We start from the raw sequence: 13,567 nt of genomic DNA on the forward strand, positions 1-13,567 counted from the left end.
TTGACGAGCGCTGCAGTTAAAAGCTCTCAAGATGGCAGTGGGCACAAATGACAAGAGAAGAAAGAACTCTGGAGTTGTTTTTCTTCTCAGTCCTGGCTGTGGTGTGTGGGGCAGGGCTGGGTGCTGCTCTGGGGCTGGGGCAGCTGTGACTTTTCTCATGGCAGGGTATGGTTTCATAGGAAAAAAAGGGGCTCTGAACCAAGATGAAGAGTGAGAGCTGAGCTGCCAGTTCCTCCATCAGTGCAACATGGCAGCTTTGCTCCGGCTGCAAAGCTGAAGTTCACAGAAATGTCAGAAGAAACAAAGATAACAGGGTCTGTGAAGCAGCAGCTGCTTTCCTTGCAGATGAATTCTACTGCCCTGCAGTGCTTTAGTGTAGAGTAGTTTAATAATTAAAGGAAATGAGGTGATTTTTATTAGTGTTTTTGAAGATGCAGGCAGTAATTCTTTCAGCCATGCCCATCTGGGTTTTGTTACAGCAGCCAAGAATCAAACATGCACCAGCTTCCCTCGTGGGCCAGTGCAAGGACTGCAGTAGGTAGCCAACAGAAACACTTTTCACAGTTGCTGAAATCTTCCTACCCAAAGGATTAATCAGAATTCAGCATCCAGCTGTCTGGAGACCTTATTGCTTGGCCTTGCCTTCTGCATGAACCTAATGAGAGCTGGCAGTAATTTGAGCACTTCTGGTAGTGTTTGGGGTGGTGAGAGGTGGCTGAGAATAGATAAGAGTTGGCTAAGGTGCTGGCAGTGACTTGGAGGTGTGTGGGGGGGAAAGTCTTCCACAATTATTTTCTTTCCCTGGGAGATACTCTGTTACTTGCAGCTGTAAAAGCTGCTTCATGGCAGCTGCTGTGGGAGGATTTTAAACATAAGAGGTTTGGTCCTCCCAAGGGACTTTGGAACTTGCTCCTAGTCCTTGACCAACCAGCTTCCCAGGGACTTGGTCATTATTAAAACACACAGGTTCAGTAGCAGCAAACCTTTCACGCAGGTGGGATGAGCTGTTGGCTTCCTTAGGGAGAAGCAGCAACTCTCGGGTGGCCCTGAGCAAGGGGACAGCTATCCCAGGTCACCCACAGCACAAATTGAATGGCCTGACTCAGAGGCAGGAAGAGGAGAAGTGACAGGGGGAGAGCAGCAGCTTTGGCATTTCCTTCCCAGGTGTGCCCACTGGGTCCTAAATAAACAGTGGCCTGTGACTGTGTGATTGAAGCAGAGGTTGGTCTTCTGTAGGCTGAGCCAGTTGGCACAGAAATGAGGGCCAGAAGGACCCAGTACTGCACTGGTGACTTTTCTGGGAGTTTTGCTAGTCCCTTGCAGCTCTGCACTGTGACAGCAGCTTGGAGGTGGCCACACGCTGGTGTTTAAGGTGCTGGCTGGCAGGTTGCTTCCCTGCCTTCAAGGACAGCTTTGTGCCCACTGCAGAGTGACAGCAGAGCCCTCTTGGGCACCCAGAAGTGGTTGTGGCTGTCACTCTCTGCAGTCCTGCTGGGTGTTGTATGATGCTGGTGGCTGCAGTCTGATCTGATGGCCAGGGCAATCCCTGAGAGCTGGTTCCCTGGGGTTTTGTGTTTTGTCTCTCTGTGTCCAGGGAGTGATGGAGGGGCTGACTGCTGGGCTGCTCTAGCTGGAGGATGGTGTGAGCTCAATAGAGCATTGAGAGCCTGGCTGGGGCTGGCAGGGAGCAAGCAATGAGGTCAGCAGTTAAAAACAAGGTCAAGCACAGTGTTTGTGTGGGAGGATCCTCCTAAGGAGGCAGGAGCTGCTCAGAGGAGTGGGGCTGGATGCCAGCTGATCCCAGCACCAAACAGCCTTCCTGGATCCAGCCCAGGGCCCCACACTGTGCTCCCTGTGCACGGCTACACCAAGCTCCCACCCTGCACCCTGAGGTCCCTGGCTGCATCACACCAGGATCAGGCAGGATTGCTGCCATCCTTTACCCACAGACTGAGTGCTGCCTGCCAGGAGTTCCCTGAACCATTTGTGCCTGAGATGAAGCATCTCTGCTTGAAAGCACCACCAAGACTGATTGTGAAACTGGCAGCAATGGAGGCTTCTGCCACTGGCTTCACCGAGCTGCTGCTCTTGCTGTTCAAACTCATCCCTTATTTCTGATGGGGAAACTGCTGGGGTGACTCATGCTCTGCATTTGGGGCTGGAGCAGGCACCAGTGGAGGAGGCCTGGGGCAGACATGGCCAGGGTTTTGGGACAAGTGACAGCTGTAGAGCTGTTTGCTCCCTGCATGAGTTACCCAGGGTCAGAGTGGGCTTCAGGCATGCTACAGTGACTATAAATTAAACTCCAATGACTGGGAGAGCAACTTTGTTGTAAAGTTGAAGACTTTAAATGGGGCAAATCTTGTGGGTGAGGTAAGAGCTTTTATGAGGTGGAGAAACCAGAAAAAGCTTTCAGACACACAAGTCCTTCTAGACATTATTGTTACAGTTATTATCCCCTACTGGTGCTAATAGAAATGAGGGCATTGTGTTGGAGGGGAAGCACATTATGCAAGTGTTTAGGCCTGCTGGTAACTGCTTTCTGCTGACAGGTATTTGCTTCATGATATGTTGAAGTGAAAGCCAGCAGCAAGGACAAACATCAGAGGGAGCTGGGAGCGTTGAGCTCTGCCTGGTCTGGCTTTGCTTGGACTGACTGCAGCCACCTGACATCTCCCACCAAGAGAGGAGAAAGAGGGTGGCCTCGTGGAAGGTGTCTCTGCCCATGGCAGGGGGGTTGGAACTAAATGGCCTAGTAAGGACTCTCCTAACTCAACCCATTCCATGATTTCACAGAATCACAGAAAACATCTGGCTGGAAGAGACCTCAAAGATCATCCAGTCCAAACTTCAACCCAGCTCTGAAGGGTCAGTCCTAAACTATGTCCCTAAGTGCCAGATCCACAGGCTGCTTAAACACCTCCAGGGATGGTGACTCCACTCTGGGCAGACCATTCCAGTGTTTGACAGCCCTCTCTGGGAAGAAATATTGCCTAGCACCCAGCCTGAACCTCCTCTGGCACAGCTTGAAGCCATTGCCTTTGGTGCTGTCACTTGCCACCAAGGAGCAGAGGCTGCCCCCTCCTTGCTCCAACCTCCCTTCAGGTAGCTGTAGAGAGCCCTGAGGTCCCCCATCAGCCTTGCCTTCTCTTCTCTTCTCTTCTCTTCTCTTCTCTTCTCTTCTCTTCTCTTCTCTTCTCTTCTCTTCTCTTCTCTTCTCTTCTCTTCTCTTCTCTTCTCTTCTCTTCTCTTCTCTTCTCTTCTCTTCTCTTCTCTTCTCTTCTCTTCTCTTCTCTTCTCTTCTCTTCTCTTCTCTTCTCTTCTCTTCTCTTCTCTTCTCTTCTCTTCTCTTCTCTTCTCTTTCTGAAGGTTCTTCTCACCACGGTTTTAAGGAATCCTCAAGTTCCCTCTTCTCCACTTCCACCAGGGTCCTGACCATAACACATTCCCAGCTGGAGTTCCCAGTGCCTTCCCCAGCCCTGAGGCTGGTCCCTGTGGGTATATGCAGCGTCTGGAGCTGCCCTGGCTTGCTTTGAGGAGGCCTTTCTGCTCCTGCCTGTGCTGGAGGCAATGCCTGGGGCGGGTGCGGATGCGACTGGTCATGCTGCGGTGTCAGGTGCTGCGTGTGGCGTGTGGCAGGGCCAGTTTTACCGCTCTGCAACTGGGACTGGGGAGGAGACTGCCACACTCAAATACCCAGAGCCCTGCTAGCTGCCAGCCAGCCAGCCAGGAGGCCACTTGGCTTTTTCCAGCTGCAGGTAAGGTGTTTCCCTCTCTCCTGTTTTTCTATGGGATTTATGGCATCTCATGCCAGTTGTGTAGGCTGGGGAAGCAGAGCAGGAGGGCAGGGGGAAGCAGAGCAGGAGGGCAGGGGGAAGCAGAGCAGGAGGGCAGGGGGAAGCAGAGGCTGCAGCAGGGACATCCCTGAGGTGGCTGCCATTCCGTGTGGTCATGGGGATGGCAATCTGGCATGGTGCCTGAGCCTCACAGGAGGAACTTCAGGCTCTTGGGTGAGATGGGCACAAACACTGTGGCCTGTGAGCCTGTTGTGCTGGGGAGGGTAAGGCCACCCAGGCTGTTGCATCTGGTGGGGGTATGAAAATTCAGTCTGGTTTTGTTAGTCAAGAGATCTGATCCATGGGCACCACACACTTGGCTTGGAGGACAACTGGATCTTGTCAGTGGGGACCAGAAAGTCAGCCAGTGGGTTTTGCTGGTTTGCCTGGCTGGGCTTTAGGAACCAGCTCATCTGGGGCCAGGAAACCTGCCTGCCCAAAACACAGGGAGGCTGATGCTCTGATGGAACAGGTGAAACTGGATCTGCTGGACTGGAATGAGAAAAAGCTGAATCTTGGCAATGTTAGCTGAGCCACCCCCCATGGTGAGGGCTGCACAGCATGCTGGATGGCACTCCCAGGACAGGAGCGTGGCAGAGTCCTGGGGTGGAAAAGCCCACCTCATGTCTTGGAACACATCAGGGCTGGTCCCCAGGAGCAGGGTTAGTAGCACAGTGGAGAATTACAGGGTGGCAGCTCCCCATGGTGGCATTTCTTAGCCTGAGTTGGGCAACACTACCCCTTCTCAGCCCTGGCTGCTGGGCTTCAGCCTGGTTGCCCATCACTTAGTGCAAAGCTTGAGGTCCACCTCTAAGTACCTCTGGGTACCTCGTGCCTTTCCTATCTGTTCACCCCTGGCAGTGAAGGCACAAGGCAGGGGCACCCCCTGCAGATACAGGCCATGGGAGCTGTGGAACAGCTTTGGTGAGCAGGATGTGGGGTCAGAGCATCAGCTACAGCTGCCTCTACACCTTCCCAGGGGCTGCCTTTTTTGTGTGTTAATGTTTGATTATTTTTAATGATTTTAGATTAAAATGCAATTATTTTCAATTAGTAGTTGCACTTCTCAATTATGGAGATGAGTTAGATACTGCTCATTATTAATTAGACTTTAACTTTTCACTGATTATGACTTTTATCAGCCACTTCCCCACACTCCTGCCCTCCACATCCAATCTGCCTTTCCCCTGCTGTCACCCCAACCCCCCACCCCCACCCCTGCTTCCCACTGCCCTGCAGCAGCCCCAGGGCTTTTAAAACCTGTCTAGAAAACACAGATCAATGTTATCGGCTCAGAGGCTGCAACTGATGCTTTTAAAAGCCCAAAATGCCAGGTGATGTCATTTGGTGGATAAAAAGAAACAACATTAAAAGAAAGCATTAACATCCTGCCTTCCTCCATCAGTGCCTGGAAGAGAAACTGTCTCCTAATGACTTACTGCAGCAGGAGCTCTTCCCTGCAAGCAGAAGGGGCTTGATCCCTCGCCTCTGCAGCTTTGCCCCTGCCCTGTTTTGCTGTTTGTGTACAGGAGGGAGGGTTTGACCTGCCTGGGTTGCTTCATGGGCTTTGCTTGGCCCTGCTGGTTTTGAAGCAAGCTATCTTCTGCTTGGCCCTGCTCTTTCTGAGGCAAGCTATCTTCTTTCTTTTCATCTGTCCCTTTTCAGGTACCTAATCAAAGCTTGGAGTTTTCTCAGCTTCTTCTCTCTGCTGCCTCCATCTCCCTGTCCCTGGGGGAAGTCTCCTTTCTGCTGGGGCTTCCTGGAAGCCCCAGCATCCACTCTCTATTGATCCATCCTCATTTAGTTTGAAACATTTCTCTGATTTGCACCTTTTCATGGGGTTTTAAGGCATCTCCTTGAATATTTGCTCTGACATTTCTCTGCCTGCATCTATCACTCTCCCCTTGCTACTTCCCTGGGTGGAGGGCAGTGGGTGCTGCCTGGGTGGGTACCAAGTCTGGTCTTTTTTTGTTGGCCATAGACTGCTTTACCTCTCTGCCTGCTGTTTTGGTGGGTTAGGAAGTGCACAGGTCCCTGTGTCCTGTAGAGAAGAGACAAAACCCAACGGTGGGTTCCAGGGAGACATTTTCACGCCTGAAAAGCTCACCTTACTCAACTCTCCACTTGCTCATTCAGGTCCTCTCTGTGCCATAGGGGTGACAGTCTCGTGCCCTAGAGCTTCAGTGCCATGTCAACAATCCTGAAATGTGAGTGTTTGGAATGAACCCAGGGGCACCTGCTGGGTTTGTGTGTGCTGGACGCTGCATGCTGGCAATAAACCTCCCTCTGTGCCCTGTTGTAGGGTTTGGACGGGAAGATAAGGAGAGAGAGAAGGAAAAGGACAAGGAAGAAGACCAGGAAAAGGAGGAAGAGGAAAAGGAAAAGACTGCAGGAGAAAAAGAGAAGGACAAGAAGAAGGAGGAAGAGGAAGAGGAAGAGGTAGGGTAGTGTAGTAATAGAGTTTTCTGTGGATAGGCTCCTGAACATTTTTGCCAGAGAGTTTCCAGCTCCAAAGTCCCTGGAATGGTGCTCAGGGTGAGCCCAGCACTTCCCAAACCATCTGATGCCTGGGGCTCTGCTGGGGCCTGGACCAGCTGTGCCACTGGCTTTGCAGTGTCTGTGGGGCACCCAGCACCTTAAGCAGCTGCTGCCTAGTACATGGTGGGATGGGGACAGCTCCTGTGAGGAGGATCAGCATCCCTGGGGCAGGCAGGCAGCCATGGAGCAGGGCCACATCCACCAGTGAGCATTGTGCAGCAGGGATAAGGATGATGCTCTGCTCCCAGGTTTTCACCAAGCCCTATGGAGAAGGATGCTTGGCACAGGCAGGCACAGGCCATGTTTTGTAGGGTGTTAGAGAGCACCAACCCCAACTGATTTACAGCCTGGCTGTGAAGGGAAGCTGTGTCTGACCCATGGCAACCCTATACCTCTGCTGTTAGAGCTATGCCAGCCATTGTCTAGAAAATCCCACTCTGTGTGTGGCTTTTCCATGGAGAGGCAGCTCTCCCTTTCCACCAAATACTCCCAGCTCTTTCATTTGCCTCCTATTTCAATCCAAATGAGATTCTGCTGTGGACAGTGATGCTGTCCACACTGCACACACCACCAAAGTCTTGCTTTTGGCTCTGGGTGTCTCTGCAGGGCCAGGGGCTCTCATGGGTCCAAAGCAGCACCAGTGGTGCAGAGCTTGGCTTGAGATACCCACAAGACCAGACACCTCTCTGATTTGAGACTCTGGCTTGAGCAGCAAAGAGGGTGCCAGTGTCCCTGGTGACACTTGTCCTCCTCTCTCTGCCCCTGCAGGGAGACAGGGAAGAGGATAGGAGGAGCAGCAGTTCTGAGAGTGACTTGGGGGAGGTAACCACACCACCAGCTACATGCTGGGGCCTGGCTGCCCCACAGCACACCAGACCTGTGGGGTTTGCACCTACAAACCCCTGTGTGGGTGCTGGCTATTGGTGCAATCAAATAGCTAGAGGTACTGGGGGATGGAACATGAAACACTCAACACTCTCCTCACATGCTGTCACTTTTTATTCCTGCCCCAGGACCACAGCAGCACCCAGGATGATGAGCAGGAAGACAGAGACTAACCTCTCCATGTCACAGCTGCAGTGCTTGTCCTGGGCACACCAAGGTGGGGATGCCAAGGGCAGCTTGTGCTGGAGAGATCTTGGGACACTTTTAGCCAAATAAAAGAGTTTGTGATCTCCAGAGAGGAATGTTATTTATTCATCCAGCTACGCTGCCTCTCCCCACTGCTGTCTGTCCCTCCTGAGAAAGAAAGAGCCAAAGAAAGGCAATAGATGGGGAGTGGGATCTAAATGAGCAGGTTTTGTTCAAGACCATTAAAAAGTCTGGAAAGAAATCTGGGGGCTCTGGCTGCCTGACTCTGTGTAGTCCCCCCACAAACCAGGTAGTACCAACATCCTCTCCATCCCCTCCATGCTGCTCGCTGCGGAATGGAGCAGCCTGAATGGGGACAGACGAAAAGGCAGCTCCAGGTGCCTGGGGCTGTGCTGAGCTGTTACAACTGACTCTGATTTCAAATGTACCAAAATCATTCTAAAACCAATTCGGGGGGAAGGGAACCCCAACAAACCCTTTCTGCGGCGCTGCAGCCCCGCTCCACGGGGGCTGAGCGGATGCGCAGCCAGTCTAGAGCTGGAAGCGGGGAGAAAAAGAATCCAATCAACCCAAAATCCCCAACCAACCCAAAACCTGGGAAAAAACTGGGAAAAAATGAGCTGGCATCGCCATCTACCGGGGATGGGACGTGTGGCAGCGGGTCCCAGGGTTTCGTAACCGCTCGGCTGTTTTGTAAGGCCGGGGGCAGGGAGCGCCCCGGAGCTGCTGGCGGAGTCCAGCCCTGCAGCGAAGGAGGAGAAGACTGTGCCCATATAAGCGGTGCCAGCACCCCGACCCACCACCGCTGTTGGTGGTGGTCTTGGGCCAAGCCCAGAAGCCTTAACGTCAACAAAAACTTCAAGGCAAACCCGAGCACAAGGTCTCCCTGCCGCTCTGCTTGCTTCGGTTTGCTCTCCTTAAGGAGTCTATTTCTAAAGGTATCTTCCTGAGCAACGCAGATTCCGGACAAACTCGAGTTTAAAAGTCAACACCTTGGAGGATTTTACTTGAAACCATAGAATGTGGCCTTAGATGTTGTTTGCATGAACCAAACACAGCTGGCTCTCGTATAATCACAACAAAGAGCAGGAAAGATGCTGAGGAATGTTGTCTTAATTACCCAGCACAAAGATTAAAGGGAAAACGTGAGGGCTGGAAAAACAAACCACCACCCCCAACTCTAAACTGGGTTTCAATGCGCTTCAGCAGAGAAAGGTCAAGTCTAGAACCCTTATTGCTCTGTGAACAAGGCTGCCCTAACGTAAAAGAACCCTGTGTGGGGTTCTTTTGCACATCTGCCTTCCCCCTCCTTGCAAGTGGGCAGGACTCTTGCACAAGAAAGAACCTACTTCCAAAGAGCACATGGAGTTATGGCATTTTATAGTCCCTTCAGGCCATGCTCCCCCAGGATGGGAATCTCTTGGAATAAATCTCTGTGTTTGAAAACAAAAAAAGGGAGACTCTGCCTTTGCCTTTTAAGTTAAAGGTTGGAAATGTTTCAAGCTTGCTGTGTCAGGGCCTATTTTCTGAGGTTAGGCATGCCTGTAGGTGCTCAGTTGGAGCTGAGAGGTGTCACATCTGGCTGGAGTGAGGTTCTGCTTCTCAGCTGATGACAGGTATCTCACCTAACGATCCAAAAGCCCTAAGATTGTCCTCTGCACCTTGTGCCTTGGCTCCCAAAGTGAGTCAAGCTTGCAAATGGCTGGCTGCAGCTGACTCCACTGCCATGTCCTCACACTGACCCAAATCTCAGCACCATCATGCCCCCAGGGCCAGTGCTGGGCACACCCTGCACTGCTGGGTGGTGGCAAGCGCCAAGCCAGGCAAAGGTCTTACTGTTCATTGTGTTTCATGGGCCCTGCTTGTGTGAATACAGAACATGTGCAGCCAGATCTCTGTGGCACAAGAGCAAAAAGCTCAATACAGCCAGGAATCAGCTGTGTGAACACCCAGACATCTCCTGATCAGGAACCTGGTTTCCTGTCAGGATCCTGTTCAGGATCAGGTTTCCTGTCCCGTCTTCATCACCTCACCCTGCATATACCTTGCTCCCCTCTGTGCCTGTGTGATGCCTTGAACTGGTCAAGTTTCCCCAGAAAGTTGTAGGGGTGAAAACCTTTTCACATCTTCTGCTGTCCCCATGTCCTCATTGCATCTTAGCCCTGGGTCAAAGCCAGGTGATGTGAATGGGCATGCAGCATGAGCCTTAGGGCTCTGAAAACACTTAGTGGAAGAGGCATAAAGCAGGTAGAACATTTGGCTTTTGGGACTGTTGAGAACCCTCAGCTGCAGATGGACAGTGGCTGTCCTACAGGATATAGCCATGGAAAGCTGGGCATCTCCCAGCACTACCTTGGTGTGCTTGGGTGGTGGGTGTTGGCCCACAGACGTGACAGCCAGCAGCTTCCCAAGAGCTTCTAGGCATGAGGTCTGACTTCATTGGGGTGTTTAACCACCTCATTTGCTTGAAGCATCTGCAGGGTTCAAGTAGAGTCTCCTCAGAGCTGATGTCCCAGCTGGCTGGGAGAGGGGTGTGTACAGAGTGTGCCAAATGCCCATCCTGTCAGACTCTGAAGGGGTGGAGTAGGAAAAGAGAGCCAGCAAGAGAAACTGGCAGAGTGGAGTTATTTAAGCAAGTCTTGTTTACATACATTTACTCCTCTTTATATAATAACCTCAGCTGGTCCTTGGGGAGCAGGACTGGTTGTGCTGCCCCTGCTCACAGCGTCTGGGAGTACTTCAGGGACCCCACCTGGCATGTGGCCATCGGGGGCCGTGTTGCAGCAAAGATGCCAAGAGAGCTTAGGCGTGGAGAAAGAATTGATCTCTGTACTGCATGCAGAGATGCCCCCAAATGGAGGCATTTGTTCTATAAATGCCAACAATTCCAGAACAGAAAGGCTGGTCTTTTATTCTGTGATGAAATTTTTTCATCCTGCTTCTAAAAGCTTTATTATATAAAGTGTCCCATTAGAGAAACAAGGCTCTTGAAGGTAAAGATCAAAAAGGACTCTTTCCCCTGTTCCTGAGTGACCTTCTTGATGGAAAAATTTCAAGCTGCTTTTTCATTCCGCTGAAAAATGGAAACAGGTAGAAATCCTGACTTTGCCAGAAAAGCTGCAGCCCTGCTTATGCTCTGCTAATCTCTGCAGAGTGCTGGGCAGAGGTTTCCTGTGAAATGACTCTTCTCTTCTTGCACTGAACAGTAAGAAAATAAAACCCAAACGGAACCTGAGCCTTGCAAGGGCAGGGTGTTTTGGAAGGTCAGATGCCTGCTTCTGCAGACCGCTCACGCTTGCTCCTGGCTCTGTGCTGCATCCTTCTGCAGTTTGCCCCCTCCTTCTGAACATCTGGAAATTAAGAGGTTTTGCTATGCCAATTGGGAGGTAAAAGTTGTAGCAGAGCTGTATTCGTTTGAACTGCTTGGGATTCATTTTCATTCTAATGACTCTAAGGATACACAGCTTCCACAGCAGCCTTCTCTCCCTTGCAAACGATCCTAGAACTCCTGTATTTGCTCTTTTGGAAGAGCCCTGCAGGCTCTTTACTCCCCAAGCCTCAATGCAACACGTTGTTAAAATCCACACAGAAATGGTGCCAGGCTTCTTGCTAAGGAAAGCCTGCAATTTTCTGCAGCAGGTCCACCAGGACAGGTTTGTGGGTGACAGAGCTTCTGCTGAGTACTAACCACTCGTGCTCTTTAAAAGCTGTGAGCTCCCCGTGTTATGAAAAGGTGCTGGTGATGACTCACTCACCCAAACACAATTCACCTGCTGTCCAAAGTGCAGCGAGAGGTGGAGGCAAAACAACCCGTGGTGAACAAATGCACAGCCAGAAATACTCATCTGCTTCTGAGCAGAAAGCTCTGCCCAGGCCATGGCTGCTGAGGCCAGCCAGGGAGCCCCTGGGAAGTTATTTACAATGGTGGTAGAGATGCAGCCCTGCTCATCTTGCCTGAAACCCAGCCCAGTGCCTGCATTCAAGGTTTCACAGCTGGCTGTGGGGAAGCAGAGGCTGCAGGAAGACACTGAGCAACCCCCTACATTGTTGCCTGAGTATTTAAGGTGTTTTATTCTGTGTGGTCTTAGCTGGAATTTGGGCACCTGGTTTTACAAGTGCTCTTTTATCTTCGCAACGAACTACACTGAATTATGGTGGTGGGGAAGATGCTGGAGCTGAGCTAATAAGTACCAGGGTAGACGATGAAGAGGCTACAGACACAAAAGCTCACCTGGAAGAAGCTGACACCAAGAGCAGAGAGAGGGGGAAAGATCTGCAGCACCTTGGGCAGTGCCGCCGGAGCAAGAGCTCCCCTGCAGGTCCCGGCCACCGAGCAATAAAATCTTCATGGAGGAGATGTTCAACTGCAGGACCTCACAGCTTGCCCTGCACCCAGACAACCCTGTTGGCATCAGCAGATTTGTTCCCAGTCAGTGTTCTGTGAAGGGGAGCTGTGTCCCTCCTCTAGTTAGAACCCTCTTGTCATCCATGAAGGTGTAAGATGAGTGGGACAAGCTGGACATGACCTGACTGGGGCAGGATACAGGTATGACTGCAGAGCCTACCTACTACCACTGACAGCTTCCTTTGGCAAAGTGAAAAGGCAGAGCTGGGTCCTGGCCAGCCTTGCTGGCATCTGTCTCAGGTGGGTGGGAGCTAAACATGAAAAGTAGAAAAAGGAAGAAACGAGGGAGGCAGCACATACACACTTCTCACTGGGGCAAGGAGCCAGGGCCACACAGGTTGGCAAATGAGCAGGGCAGGGAAGCCCAGCAAGTACCTAAGCTGCTGTGACAGGAAACCGTGGCATCACCCCCAGCCACACATCCAGGGGCAGGCACATGGACACACAGCAGCTTTTGAAGCTGGTAACTTTCCCTGACCCTGCAGTAACAACTGATTATAAAACAGCTCTCTCCAGCCAGAAGGTGAAGTGAGTGATGTGACTTCCAGCTCTAGGATTCAGCGCCCTGTGGACACCAACCCCCTTGGAAGTGGTGGAGATTGCTGCATTGTAAAGGTGGAGTCACGTCCTCAGAGAGAGCATTGCTTACAGCTTTTCCTTCTCTAATCAGTTGGTTGTTATGGACACTCTTACACATGGTGCTGAGCAAGCTGTGCTGCCTTTGGGCCCTTTCATAGGACCTCCTATGGATGGGGAATCTTCATCTGCCCTTGAAACATCGATGAAACAATTGCATAGCACGAAGGCAAGCTGCTAGCACCCTTTGCCACAGGCCATGGTCTTGCCACCCATCCTAGAGCTTCCCCCTGGACAATGGGAATAATTCTGACCTTGCTTTTTTGCCATACTCCCTTCTCAGGGGTGTGTGGCTTGTATATGACTACCCATGGAATAAGATACCTTCATGATTTTATGTGAAACTTGCTTCTAAGACCAAGTGATAATGTTTTGCCAACCCCTTTGTCAAGATACTAGGCTCAAAAGAAGTAAAATGAGCCATATAGAGATTTGGGTTCTCCCCCCTTTGACTCTCCAGTTCCCAGGAGTTCAGGCATAAGCCCAGTTACATGAGCAATGAAGTAACATTACATCACAGCTCTGTGTCCTGCCAATCCATGTGGCAGTCAACTCATTTCTCTAGGAATGATAATGCCTCAAGCAAAGTCTCTGTGACTCAGAAGGGAAAATATTAAGGTTTTCTTTAAAGGAAAATACAAAAGTTTTCTTTTATTCCCCAACCCTGATTACATCTGATCCTCCTTACTGAAAGAGTCAGGGCCTCTCTGAGCTCTCAAGCAGCAGTTTCAGGACCCAGGAACAACACCATGTAATTTACGTGACTGCTCCCTGCCCAGTGCCACCTCAGCACAGCACTGACCTCCAATACCTAAAGTCAAGGAGCAGTGTGGTGATTTGTTTGCCTCTGCCCAGGAGAAAACCAGGCATGGAGCAGCTCCCTTTATCACATACAGAGACCTACAAGAAAAGGTGCTTGTGTAGTCAAGAGCATCCCACACCACCTGCTTCCACTTCCTCCAACCCACCACATTCATCGCTCAGGACCAGCTTTGAAGCACTGGTGGTGAATGAAGAGGCCTGGTGGTTGAATAACATCCTGGACCTGGAAATACTGTGA

This window comes from Dryobates pubescens, chromosome 16 (assembly GCF_014839835.1).
Source record: "Dryobates pubescens isolate bDryPub1 chromosome 16, bDryPub1.pri, whole genome shotgun sequence".
In the NCBI taxonomy this organism is placed as follows: domain Eukaryota; kingdom Metazoa; phylum Chordata; class Aves; order Piciformes; family Picidae; genus Dryobates; species Dryobates pubescens.